Consider the following 14,287-nt stretch of genomic DNA (forward strand, 5'->3'; position numbering starts at 1 on the left):
AAGTTTTTTTTTAAGTCCTCAAGTGGTTAATAAAGTCACAAAGTTACACATTAGAATGAATTTGAAATTAGTGTTAACATTTCAAAAGTAATCAAACACAATGTACCTTAACTTAACTCACATACACTGCTCCAAAGCACCTATACTTAATTTCTTGTTACACTTTATTGTACCTGCTTCAGTAACTGTGTTATCTAGCAAAGTGTCTAGTACATAGTAGTTTCAACAAGTAACAATGTTAATGAGTGAACTCAAGATATCCAAATATAATCTACCTATGTAGACTGTTACATATTGGGTTATGTCTACCTAGCATATTCACTCAATGTTAATGAATGAATTCAAGATATCAAAACATATTCTACCTATTTTCATAAGTATAAGAAAATATACTTAATGTGCTCTTATGAAACATTAATTATGGACTAACTTGAACTATAAAAGCGTTCAGTTAAAACAAAATTAGTATACTATACTTAAATATTATTCAGTTTACAAAAAAAAAAAACCAAAACACTGTGTAGAAGTTTTCAGCAACACATTTTTCCAATAACTATGTAAGTGCACAATACTCCTCTCAACTCTAAAGAATAGATGAGTCCATATGGCCCCTTAAAAAATGCTGATGTAAGAGTATTCCAGTACTTTTCTCATTTCTATTAATCTCTTTGTCTATTTCTTTAGTTTTACATAGTTAGGCAAATGATTGGCCATTTATATACTCAATGAATAGAAAACATACAATGAAAAATTAGCTAAATGTCTAAATATTTACTAGTAGCACATAAATTAGATTATTTGTAAAACTGAGTTGACTAAGCCTAACAATTTGCTAAATTTCTCAACTAAACACATAATGGACTACACAAATATTTTTACTTCCAAATATTCATTTTACATCCTATTTATTTGCATTTGTAAGTAATCTTGATATCAAATGTTGAATAGCATTTTCACAATACAAAATACAAGCATACCTCATTTTATTGAACTTCACCTTACAGCCCCTCAGAAATACTGTTTTTACAAACTGAAGGTCTGTGGAAACCCTGCATCAAAAGTCTCTTGGTGCCATTTTTCCAGCAGCATTTGCTCACTCACTAAAGGCTCAGATGACAGCTACCATTTTTTAGCAAAAATATTTTTAATTAAGGTATATACATTTTAAGACATAATTCTACTACACACTTAATAGAGTATAGTATAGTGTAAACATAACTTTTATAAAACCAAAAAACTCAAAAAACTTGTTTGCTGTACTTTATTGCACTGGTCTAGAGCAGAACCTGTGGTACCTCTGAGGTATGCCTATAAACAGCTTTTCAAGAATTTTCTAAGTGGAAAATCAGTAAAGCAGGCACACACATGCACAAGAAGATCTTTCCTTAAGGCAGTAAATATGTTTAAGATACTTCATGTAGATATACTGCTGGGTGTTCAGATTTGAATTTTATCTCCCTCCCATTTTGTTCATTTCTATCATTTATCCCTTATCACAAAGATTCTCAGACTTTAATGTTATACAGATCACATTCTCTTTAAAAAAAAAAAATTCCTAGTTCATCCACTTCTTATTAAAGAAAATACGCAGGTGACTTCGAGTGGTGGGGGTGTGCTACAAGGAAGTGGGACCTTCCATAACTGAAAGGAGGACTGCTATGCTTTGAAGGTCATGCGCACGGTTTTTAAAAGTGGGATACTGTCTGTAAAGAGCTTTGCACAACAGCTGATACTTGGTAAACACACAATATATGATACCTATTTTTATCATGGTACTCATTTATGTTATAGACTTGTGGATACCAAAACATTTCAAAAAATCAAGACCAAAGGAGGACAGACCACTGATGTTATGGAAAACCTTCAGACCACTACTCATCTTCACAGAATCACTATACCAAAGGAGATTTAAATTGTTTTGAAATTTTGACAATGCCACCAAGAGAAAGTAACTGAAAGTTATCATACATGAGATATGGGTAGAAATTAAACTCAAATCAGTTATTTTTTACTTTCTGTCAAAATTCCTAGTCAGAATGTTGGTGAGGGATTAGTTCTTTTTTTTTAATTACTTAATGAATTTTATTACAATTATAGGTGTACAACAATCACCACAACCAAATTTTTACAGCATTTCCATCCCAAATGGTGAGGGATTAGTTCTACAATGATCAAAAGAAGAGGTGACACGCAGGGTTTCTTTTTTCAGAAAGCCTATCGTCTTCCAGCAAATAGAAAACATACAACTTAAAGCAAATACAGACAGGGTGACAGATGCAGAAAAAGGAAAAAAACATTAAAACAAGTGGTTAAAATACCATTGGTCACACTGTGTACTTCAGAGACCTATATTATTCCTCAAAGACAAAGAGGTAACAACAAGTATTTGCCAGAGGCTGGGGAGAAGGAATTGGGGAGTTAGGGTGTAACTGGTACGGAGCTTCAGTTTTACAAAGCAAAAAGAGCTTATGGCGGTGGGTGGTAGTGGTGGTTGCACAACAGAGTGGATGGATGTATTTAATAGTTTAATAACTAAACTGTACCCTTAAAACTGGTAAACTTTATGCTATGAGTATTTAACCACGATTTTTAAAAGTAGTGATAAAAAGAGCCTTAAAATTGCTTCAGGTAAATGAACCACGAGGAATACAACAAATGCTAGTTTTCTAACCTTCTGAGATACCTAGTGAGAAAAAGAGATTCAGAAGCACGATATGATGGTCAAATACCAACTAATAAGACAAGGCAGGCCATGCCACACTGTAACTTCAGAGCTTCACTCCTCTCCATGCTAGTTTAATAACCCAAACTGAATTTGACTCAACCGAAGTCTCACAGTAGTTTATGCATCAACAACCCTGCGAAGTAGGTGCAATTACTCTCATCCTTGTTTTCCATGTGGGGAAACTGAGATCGGACAGGTTTAAACAGTCTGCCCAAGGTCACTCTGCTAGTAAATGACAAAGGTGAGATTCTGACTCAAGCCACCTGACCTCAAACTCTAGTTGTCAAGCTACCTCTAACTCAATTACAAAAATCTAATCCCACTGTAAAAAAATTCAATGTTAAGTTCAAGTGAAGGTTTTCAAACAATGACTTTCTTAGGTCTGACTTTTCTCCTTACCACTTTTTTCCAGACACAGCCTCTTTGCTTAAATGTTGCTTTCTATGGAGAATTCAACTGAAGGATGGCAGAAGTAGGTAAACAAAATCTGACACCCAGGGTTTAGGGCTTTGCACTAGTAGAAGGGCATTTGATACTTTATTACAGATATTACAATTCTTAATGAGCTTCAATTAGTGTCTCAATTTAGGGATGCCAAAGGGTATGAATGTCTCCAGTATACACTATCTGAACAACCCTTAAAGGAAAAGGGAGTATGGTTACAACAGGGTGAGAATTCAAATAAACGCAGGTGAATTCATGGAAAGACCCACTCGAAGTATCAACTTGATGATATCCCGAGAATATTTCATATGATCTAAGGAGATAACCATTTTTTTTTTAAACGGCTGCACCTGTGGCATATGCAAATTCCTGGGCTAGGGGTCAAATCAAAGCTGTAGCTGCAGGCCTACACCACAGCCACTGCACACTGGTCCAAGCCACATCTTGGACCTATGCAGCATCTTGTGAGCAAGGCCAGGGATCGAACCTGAATCCTCACAGAGATAATGATGGTTCTTAACCCGCTGAGCCAATTTTAACATTTTAACTGATTTTTTAAGTAAAGCTGGAAACACTGACATGTATGTTTAACTACTTGGCAAAAGGTAACTGCAAAAATAAATTGCCCAATCGCAAAATGTAAAAGAGATTGCATTTTCATATGAACAACATCTATAGGGGGAAATTACCTCGTAAAGAACTGAGAACCTCTATTAAACATGTATAGAGTTTTAAGCAAGGCAAGTATTATCACTGATTCTGTTACTGTTGCATCCCATAGTCTCTGACCTTTGATTCTCTAACCTGGCCCGCTTGTAAAGAGTTCACCAAAATAAAAACAGTAATCAATGCCAAAGACAAGGAAAATAACCTGCCTGTGCAAAATTCACATTTTATCTCCTGCTTACACAAATTAGAATTCATGTGACCCTGCTTACCGGAAAGCACTCTAACTTTTGAAGTACAACCAAGACTATCTCCCTGATAACTTCAAACCATTAATTAGAATCAATGACCCAAAAACCTGAAAAGGTTATATATCACACAGTTACTGAGCTCCAGCTACTACATTTCTCGACTTAAAACAGGTAAACATTTTACTTCCTGCCTTTAAACAGACTAAATTATTTTTAAGCAGTCTCTTGCCTCCACATGACACGGCTTTCTGTAGGATACACAATACCTGGGTGAGACAGACTAGAGGAGTCAGGACCTAAAGCTGGGGGAGCGCTACGGATTTCTAAAAATCTGACCCAAGGGGGCCCCTTCAACCTTCAGGCACTTTAGACAAGCACGTAAGGTGCACAGAGTATTCGTGACACTAGGCACCATGCCAACAGCAGGTATCATACCCCTATACCAGGCACACATTCGGCACCACCGGCACACGAGGTATCATCCCCAGGCCACACACCAGGTGCGCACTGCGCACCACGGACACATAGCACCTAACACGGGGCGCACACCAGGCACCGTGCCCACAGGGCATGTAACAGGGAGCCCTACGGACACACCGGGTATCACGCCCCCACTGTACCTAACACGGGGCACCACGGACACACCACGAGCGCCTGCACAGCTGGGTCAGAAAGGCGTAAGAGGGCAGTCCACTGGGAAGTCAGGGTCCCAAGCCCGCCTGCTGGGCCCCAGCTTAACTGCTCCCCTCCGGACGCCGGACACGCAGGCGGTCCTGCGGGGTCCCAGGAGGAACTGCTGAGGAGGCAGAGGCCTCGCTACTGTCCGTTCCCAGCCACGGGGACCGAGTCTGGCCTGGGCCCTTGGGGACCACACTGCCCAGCCGCGGCCACCGCTCCGAACAACGAGCCGCCACGGCAGGCGCCTCCCCGCCCCCACACTCACAGGGCCGCGTCCCGGCGGACCCCGACCCTGACTCCGGGCCCGAAGGCCTGGCCGCGCGGGGAGGGCCAGCCCGGCGGCCGGAGCTCACGCGACTCCCCGGCTTCGCGGCCGAGCAGGCCCCGCGCAGTTCTCCTCCCGAAGGGCCTCCGCCTCCTGCGGGGCCTCCCCCGCCGGGCGGCCAAGAGCGAGGGCGCAGGAGACCCCCGCAGCCCCGCAGGCCCCGGCCCATCGCAGACAAAGCTCCACCGTCCACTCCGCGCTGCCCGCGGAGGGCGAGCGGCGGTCACGCCCGCGGCCCGAGAGGCAGCAGCCGGGCCCGGACTCCACAAAGCCGCCGCGCCCCCGCCTCGGACGCCCCTGCCCGCGCCCCCGCCCCGCCGCCGCGGCCGAGCTTCTCCCACCATTATGCTCCGGTCCTCGCCGCCGCCGCCGCCGCCGCGCCCGGCCCTCCCCCTCCGCGCCCGGCCCGCCGCCCGCGCCGCCTCCTTCCCGCCGCGGCCGCCTCCTCCGAGCCTGGGCCGGCGGGTGCGGGGGGGGGCGCCGTCTCCCGGCCTTCCCGCCTCCGCGCGCCCGGCCTCCCCGCCGCCCCCAGGCTCCGCGGCCCGGCCTCCCCGCCGCCTCCGGCTCCGCGGCCCGGCCTCCCCGCCTCCGGCCCCGCGGCCCGGGCCTCCTCCCCGCCGCCCGCCCCGGCGCGGCGCCTCGGGGGCGCCATGTTGACAGCCTTCGCCGCAGAAAGTCGCGAGCGCCCGGCGAGGGAAGCGCGGAGGCCCCGCCGCCGCACTTACGGTGTCGCCTCGCCGAGCGGCGGGCCGGGGCCGGGCGCGGAGTTGGGGCGCCGCCGCCGCCGCGGGGAAAGTTTGCGACCTGCCAGGCCGCGGCGCCGCTCACATGGCGGGTCGAGCGGGGCGGCCGCTCGCCGGCCCGGCCTCCTCGCCGCCGCCGCCGCCGCCGCCCCCGGGCTTTATTGTGTGGCGGGCCGGCGGGCCGCGCAGCGGGCTCGGGCTCGGGCTCGGCGCGGGCTCCCTCCCGGCCCGGCCCGCCGCGCACGCCCACACCCACCTTCCCTCCGTCCTGTGCTCCGCGCCTCTCCCCAAATTGGAGCATATTCGTACAGATCCACACATGCACTTCATATCCACACACACGTGAAGGCTACGTACGTGCGGGCACGCGGGAGCCGGGAGCGGAGCGCACAAAGATCCGGCGCCCGCAGCATCGTCAGCTCGGACCCGCAGCTGCGGGCGCTGCCCGGCCGACGCCTGATTTCGTGTGCGTGGTGCCTGCCTGGAGTCGCCGTCGGAATGGCAAAGTCTTGGAGAAGCGTTAGCTTTTTAATGGGCAAGATCGGTAAAATGGTGTTCATACCCTTTTAATTCTGTCATGAAAACGAATTGCGGGAATATGCTGCATCCTACACTTACGCCTTCCACAAGAACGGGACCACCCATTATCACTTTGGCAAAAACACCACCAATTTGTTTAAGGAGAAGGAGGTTGTCTTTTTTAGTTTGTGATTGTGGATCTAACCAGAGAAGATCCCAATATGTGAAATAAGACAGGCTCAGAGAGAAGCATATTTTATAGATTTCACGCATTTTCCCTAATGACCTTTCTCCAGGAGGAGTTTGGAAGAAACACCTCTCCGCCAAAATTTCTTACCCTGACTCCATTTGGACAGGTATATACCTGAAAATCACTGAAAGACACTTGTCCAAGAAATGTGGGGATTTAAATCCGATTCATCAATCTTTCATGGCTGGGCTGTAAGACTAAGACTTTAGAAATGGGTCGTACTTGAACAGGAGCTCCATGACGCACACCAGCGGAGAAAGCAGTCTTTCAGAGCCCTGGTCCTCATACACCCAGAGGGGGTTTGGTTACCTCAAGGAGCATCACAAAATCAGTTTAACTCATTTTAACTGTATGGATAAATACATGCCTTTAAACACTGGCAGACGGGTTTTAAAAAATGTCAGAAAAAAATCGAGCCATGCCTGGTTTGAATGCTGGACCGGGAATTCTAACCAATGAATAGCTTTAAGTAAATCATCTTGTTTAAAAGACATCTATAAAATAGACATCAGCATGTGTTTCCCTGAGGCCACTCAAGGAAGACATTTTAGGAAAGAAGTCACTGTGTAACTCCACATTTTTCTCTAAATTTTTTTAGGCACCATTTTAATTTCTGTACCCAGATTTTATTTCTCTTTCTACCTTGGTTTTGCCTACAATTTAACCTTTGGCTCTATTTCCCCTTCAAAACAGTTTTGTTTACCTCATTTTCCCCTCAGCCGAGTGAATAATAGGCAAGGGAAGTGGTCTTGGGGCTCCTGGTTTGGGATTGGGAGTTGGGAGGAAGCCCAGAAGACCAAGCACTTCTTGCCATACATCCTAGGTTACACCATGAATTTATCCACCAACATGCAAAGAGAGAGCAAGGAACTGAGGCGTGGAGGGAAAGAGGGAAAGGGAAGAGTAGTGGGCTCTGAGGGATGGTTTACTTCCCTTGGCTCTTGTTTCAGAGACCTAGCACCACCCCAAGAAGGACCCCACCCAGCACTTCTGACCCTTCCCTACCCCCAGCTGACTCTCACCATTGGTAATGTTGGACTGGATCAGGCTATCATTTTTCCAGATTCTGCTTTAAGAAATATTATGTACATAGAGAAGTCATGTGTTATTCAACAAATTAATGTGGAATTTTTGTCTCTTTAAAAGAAATTAATCAAATCATATCCTTAATTTATACCCCACAGTTTAAAATAATCCAAATCACTTAAATAATACATTGTAGCAACTGAAAATCATTTTTCTAAAGGTAGAAGAAAATATAGGTGGATATTTGTAAGATGAGTGTGGAGAAAACTATCCTAAGCTCTAAAGCAATGATTTTATCAGAAAAGGAAAGTGATAAATTTGACTGTATAAAAGTGTTTGAATCCCATATGTAAAAAACAAATGTAGACGTATTTTAAAATATGCCCATTAGGGTTACAACTTTTATAAGGAGTTTCTTTTTAATACCCTTTCCCCCACTTTCTTTTCATAATGAGGACCAATTCATATGTTTTTAGCACCGGCTTAGAGAGGGAGACTTCACAGCTCTGTAGAGTTGGGAGTCTCCTGCTAAGTTTACATCTCAGTGTTCCTGGGTTGCAAGTATGTAGCAGTAAGCTTGTGCATGTGCTCCTGAAAGGCATTGATTTAATTTCTTTATTTTGCCTTTACCTTTAGTTTTGCTTTTAAATAACATGTTTTATGTTTCTGCTTTGCGTTAAAGGGTGAATTACATAAACATTGAGTATTGTATGTATATTTTGTTTAAGAACATAATTTTAAGTGAAACTTTAAGTGAAAAACCATCAGGAATGCAGCACATTATACAGAAATAAGTGAATAGAAATTATGTTGTGTTGTAATAAGTAATGTAAACTTGTGAAATAAAATGGGAATAAAAAAATTTCAATGAGACCTTGTGCTTTTCATTTACGGGAACTCAGGAATATATATCCCTTTTTCTAATTTAAACTAATAGTAACTGCATTTTCAACTTACACGAATGGTTTTGCAATAACAAACAAATTACTCTCGTAAGGTGGGGAAGACTACAAGTAAAACTAAAAGGCAAACAAACGGGAGGAAAAATATGTATATGTAGGAAATAAGAACGAGAGTAATAGTCTTTAAATATAAAAAGCTATGTCACATCAGTAAGATAAACACCACACACAATACCAAAAAAAAAAAAAAAAGAACAAGGTCATGGATGATTTACAAAAGAAGAAATATAAACTATTAATAAATATTGACAAATGGGAGTTCCCGTCGTGGTGCAGTGGTTAACGAATCCGACTAGGAACCATGAGGTTGCGGGTTCGGTCCCTGCCCTTGCTCAGTGGGTTAACGATCCGTCATTGCCGTGAGCCGTGGTGTAGGTTGCAGACGTGGCTCGGATCACGCGTTGCTGTGGCTCTGGTGTAGGCTGGTGGCTACAGCTCTGATTCAGCCCCTAGCCTGGGAACCTCCATATGCCACGGGAGCGGCCCAAGAAATAGCAAAAAGACAAAAAAATATATATATATATATTGACAAATGTTCAAATTTGCTAGTAATAAAATGCCAAAATAACACTGCTTTTCTTCAATGGCAGAATTATTCAGGGATAATGCCACCGAGGTTAGCGAAGTGGACACTTTCATACACTACTGATAGGACACTGAATTGGTATGAATGCCCTTGAAATAGGAGAGCCTTAAAAATGTTTACATCGTTAAGTCCAGACATCCACATTTGGAAATCTATCCTAAACATATTAGCTGAAAGACAAACAAGAATATATGCACCAATTGTTCTTCCAACTTAAAAACCTTCGATGATTTTCTGCTGAGTCTTGAATAATATCAAACCCTGTTCTTTGGCTCACAAAGGCCAGCTTTGTCTGGCCCCTACCTGCTTCCTAATTTTAACTTGATTCCACATTTCATTCCTGCCTCACTGATCTTTGTCTCCTCTTTCTGGAACATCCTTCCTCTGTCTTCCTGGGAATAATCCTTCTCCAGGTGTCTGTTCACTGGTCACTTTTTCCAAAAAGATCCTCCTGAACCCCCAATCTAAGTTGGTGCAATTTTCCTCCATAAGACAGAATTGTTTGTAATGGTATATTTACCTCAGTGTTTATGGGCTAACAAGAGAATTTGTTCTCTATAGCATACCTAGACACCCAATAAATATGGGTTTAATGGGAAAATGGCACAGATAAAATTGGTGATCCTATTGCATTTGAGAGGGTACTATCAAGGTACTAGTGTTTTGCTTTTTTTTTTTTTCCAGGGCTGTGACTGTGGTATATGGAGGTTCCCAGGCTAGGGGTTGAATCGGAGCTATAGCTGCTGGCCACAGCCACAGCCACAGCCATAGTAATGCCAGATCCGAGCCGAGTCTGCGACCTATATCACACCTCATGGCAATGCCAGATCTTTAACCCACTGAGCAAGGCCAGGGATCAAACCCACGTCTTCATGGATACTAGTGGGGTTCCTTAGCTGCTGAGCCATGCCAGGAACCCCGTGTATGGCTTTTAAATAACATAACCAGTGGTCCTGTCACTCAAGTATTGTAGTTCTTAATGTGCATTAATCAAAATTACGTGTTAATAGATCATGTTATACTTAGAATAATTGCTCAGCGCTGTGGGGTAAAGGATCTTCTAAATGCAGTTCTCCCAAGCCCCGGGAGGAATGGAGACATGTTCATTCTGGCCATTTATGCATGAGTGAAGTGTGTGTGAGAGAGAGAGAGAGAGAGAAACAGAAGACATGTACATGTACGTACAGGAGTGACGTTTTTGAAGCATATTAATACACCTTCCTCCTTTGTACTTCCATGCGCAAGATCCCTAGTTAGCCTGAGGCGTCTGTGCACCTCGAACAGCATTAGGATTGTCACGGCAAGAATTTAGATGGAAGGAAAGTCAATATCAAGTGGCTGACACCCCCAAAAGAAACATTAACCTGCGGCAAGACAAAAGAACGGCAATACAATTATCCAAATCACTTTTTCTCCTTTTTAACATTTTTGGAAATAGGCCTGGCATAGGAGACCTGGACCTCACCACCCAGTTTGGGGACTGGAACGAGACTGCGGGGAGAGAGGGGCCGGAAGTTGGTAGTGAGTTTGTAACTGCTCAGGATTAGGCACTTTTTCCAGATATTTGGAACTCACTCAAAAAATATTTGGCACTCAAAACTATTTGATGAATTAATGACTGAGAGTCATCCAATGTTTTTTGTAAAATCAATAAAGTTGAAATAAGATAAAAATCCAGCATTAGAAGCTGTAAATTTGGAAAGAGATATAAAATCACATGTGCACACAATTTCAATTTTTTTAATATTAAAAGAAAATACTGTGGAAGAAAATGTTAACAATGAGTATTTCTTTGGGTTACAGATATCTTTGTTTTTAAAAATATTTTTTCATTATTAGGAAATAATTACTAGGAATATTAACTTAGGAGACTGGTTCTTCCCCATTTATGGAACAACATTGTATATCCCCTACTTGAAAGAATATATGCTTTTCAGAACACTAACTATAAAACTATTTTATATAGAATCTTTTTTTCATTGGTTTCTGTAGTTAATGTATAGAGAGATTTTGTGGCTGCAATCTATCCATAGCTCACATCCCAACATTTACATAAAAAGCCAAAAAAAACATAACTATTGGACAATCGAAGCTAATAAAAATGAATGTAAATATATGTGGGCAGTTGTCACAGTAACCTCTCCAGGCATTGATTTTCTCCTTTGTAAATAAAGGAGGTTTGTTCACTGCCCTTTAAGACTCCCACTGGCACTTAAGTTCTACAGTCTCCAGTGCTACTCTCACACCTGTTCCTGGAGGTCCTGTTGTCTCTGCTGTTCTAAGGATCCTTGTGAAATCTTGTTTATCAGATATTCTTTCTCTTTGTGCACCCTTATTCTCTTTACTCCTGGTTTTGCTTCTTCCTTTTTTACCCTTCTGGGTTTTTTTTGGGGGGGGGGATGGGTGTTAAATGATTCCTGGCCTCTGAACAGATCCCATTAGACCTACTGGATCCAGGTAGAAGCATCTCTCCCTCGTCTTCATCTAAACATAGAAAACTACGGTAAATGCACATCTACATTTATATACATTCTCCAACCTCTTGTCAGAGATACATTTTCAACATCTTACACTTTTCAGTGAGGATAAAATTTAGTCGCATTCCACATGATCATCTTATGAAGAACTTCATGTAGTGAGTTTACATTAAATAGGAGACACCTGCACTTACCCACTGTTACTGCGGTCTGCATTCCCAGCGATGGCAGATGAACAAGTCTGAGCACATGGAACTATGAACAGAAGGCCTTTTTCAATGCTATATTTTATGAAATTCTTTTCATAAATGAGAACCTTTTGGGAAATATTCTGAGTTTCTTTAAAACCTAGTATTGCAGTGTATAGTATTTAAGATTTTTTTAAAAATTCTCTGCCTTAAGCTTCATATGATTAGATAGTTATGTCCCTGCCCACAAAAATTCATATTTAAGAAAACATCAGATTTACTCAACACAGTATTGGAAGTCCTAGCCATAGCAATCAGACAAGAAAAAGAAAAGGTATCCAAATTGGAAGGGAAGATGTAAAATTATCATCATATGCAGATGACATGATAATCTATATAGAAAACCCTAAAGATTCCACACAAAAACTACTAGCACTGGAGTTCCCTGGTGGCCTAGAGGTTGAGGACATGGTGGTGTCATTGCTGTGGCTCAGGTTACTGCTGTAGTTTGGGTTCAATCTCTGGCTCTGGAGCTTCTGTGGGCCATAGGCAAAGCCAAAAAATAAAACAAAACAAAGCAAAACAAAAAACCCCAAACTACTAGCACTGATAAATAAATTTGACAAGGTAGCAGAATATAAGATTGACATACAGAAATCTGTTGTATTTCTTTACATTAACAGTTACATATCACGAAGATAAAGTAAAAAAAAAAATCCCTTTTAAAACTGCATCCAAAAATAAAATAAAATACTTAGGAATAAATCTTACCAAGAACGTGAAGGACTTATATGCTGAGAAACATAAAACATTGATAAACGAAACTAAGATGGTTCAAAGAAATGGAGAGATATCCCAGGGTCTTGGACTGGAAGAATTAATGTTGTTAATAGCCGTGCTCCCCAAAGCAATCTACAGATTTAATGTGAGCTCTAGCAAACCACCCACGACACTTTTCACAGAACTGGAATAATACTAACATTTATATGGAACAATAAAAGACCCAGAACTGACAAATTAATCCTGAGGAAAAAGAACAAAGCAGGAGTTATACCCTTCCCAGACTTCAGATAACACTACAAAGCTATGATAAAATAGTGTGGTGTTGGCACAAAAATAGACATATGGATCAAAGGAACAGAATAGAGAGCCCAGAAATAAACTCACACACCTATAGTAAATTAATCTTCAACAGAGGAGGCAAGAGTATACAATGGAGAAAAGACAGTCAGCAAGTGGTGTTGGGAAAGCTGGACGGTCACATGTGAGTCAATGAGGGTAGAACACCCCTCATACCATACAAAAAACAAACTCAGAGTGGCTTGATGATTTAAGTATAAGACATGACACCATAAAACTCCCAGAAGAGAACATAGGCAGGACATTCTCTGACATAAGTTGTAGCAATGTCTTCTTAGGTCAGTCTCCCAAGGCAAGAGAAGTAGAAGCAAAATAAACAGAGTGAAGCTAATCAAACGTATCAGCTTTTGCACAGCAAAGGAGACCATAAACAAAATGACAAGAAAACCTATGGACTGGGAGAAGGTATTTCCCAACAATGTGACTGATAAAGACTTAATTTCCAAAAAAACATAAACATCCCATACAACTCAATAACAAAAACCCAAACGATCCATTCAAAAAATGGAAAGAAGATCTAAATAGACATGTCTCCCAAGAAGACATGCGGATGACCTATAGGCATATGTAAAGATGCTCAACATCACTAATTTTTAGAGAAATGCCGGGAGTTCCCGTCTTGGCGCAGTGGAACCATGAGGTTCCCTGCCCTCGCTCAGTGGGTTAAGGCTCCGGCATTGCCGTGAGCTGTGGTGTAGGTTGCAGACGCGGCTCGGATCCCGCGTTGCTGTGGCTCTGGCGTAGGCGGGTGGCTACCGCTCCAATTCGACCCCTAGCCTGGGAACCTCCATATGCCGCGGGAGCGGCCCAAGAAATGGCAAAAAGACAAAAAAAAAAAAAAAAAATAGAGAAATGCAAATCAAAACTAAAATAAGGAATCACTTCATGCCAGTCAGAATAGCCATCATTAAATAGTCTATAAATAATAAATGCTGAAGAGGGTGTGGAGAAAAGGAACCCTCTTATACAATTGCTGGTAATTCAAATCGGTACAACCACTAGTACACAGGTTCCTTAAAAAACAAGAATAGTGTTGCCCTATGAGACAACAATCCCACTCCTGGGTACATATCCAGAGAAAACGCTAATTCCTCTAATTGGAAAAGATCCACGCACCATTCGCAGCATCACGGCAGCACTGTTTATAATAGCCAAGGCAAGAAAGCAACCTGAATTTCAACAGATAAATGGATAAAGACTATAAAGTGGGATACTGCCCAGCCATAAAAATGAATGAAATAATGCCTGTTGAAGCAATATGGATGGACCTAGGGATTATCATACTAAGTGAAAGAAGTCAGACAGAG

The 14,287-nt window shown here is 42.6% G+C and overlaps 1 protein-coding gene across 12 annotated transcripts in view; it reads right to left on the minus strand.

Annotated features, from left to right (window-relative positions):
* The window catches only part of ZMYND11 (zinc finger MYND-type containing 11), a 127,869-nt gene extending 121,550 nt beyond the window's left edge, over nt 1–6,319 (minus strand). For 5 of the 12 annotated variants that reach the window (XM_047755562.1, XM_047755560.1, XM_047755554.1 and 2 more), the window contains exon 1: nt 5,815–5,945. The gene's annotated coding sequence lies outside the window, so the exon portion shown is untranslated. Of the gene's footprint in view, nt 1–5,814; nt 5,946–6,088 lie in introns of those variants that run through there. The other 7 variants (XM_047755563.1, XM_047755561.1, XM_047755556.1 and 4 more) reach the window with 3 other exon arrangements.
* Nucleotides 6,320–14,287: the final 7,968 nt, after the last annotated feature.

Source organism: Phacochoerus africanus, chromosome 12 (genome assembly GCF_016906955.1).
Source record: "Phacochoerus africanus isolate WHEZ1 chromosome 12, ROS_Pafr_v1, whole genome shotgun sequence".
Classification (NCBI taxonomy): Eukaryota; Metazoa; Chordata; class Mammalia; order Artiodactyla; family Suidae; genus Phacochoerus; species Phacochoerus africanus.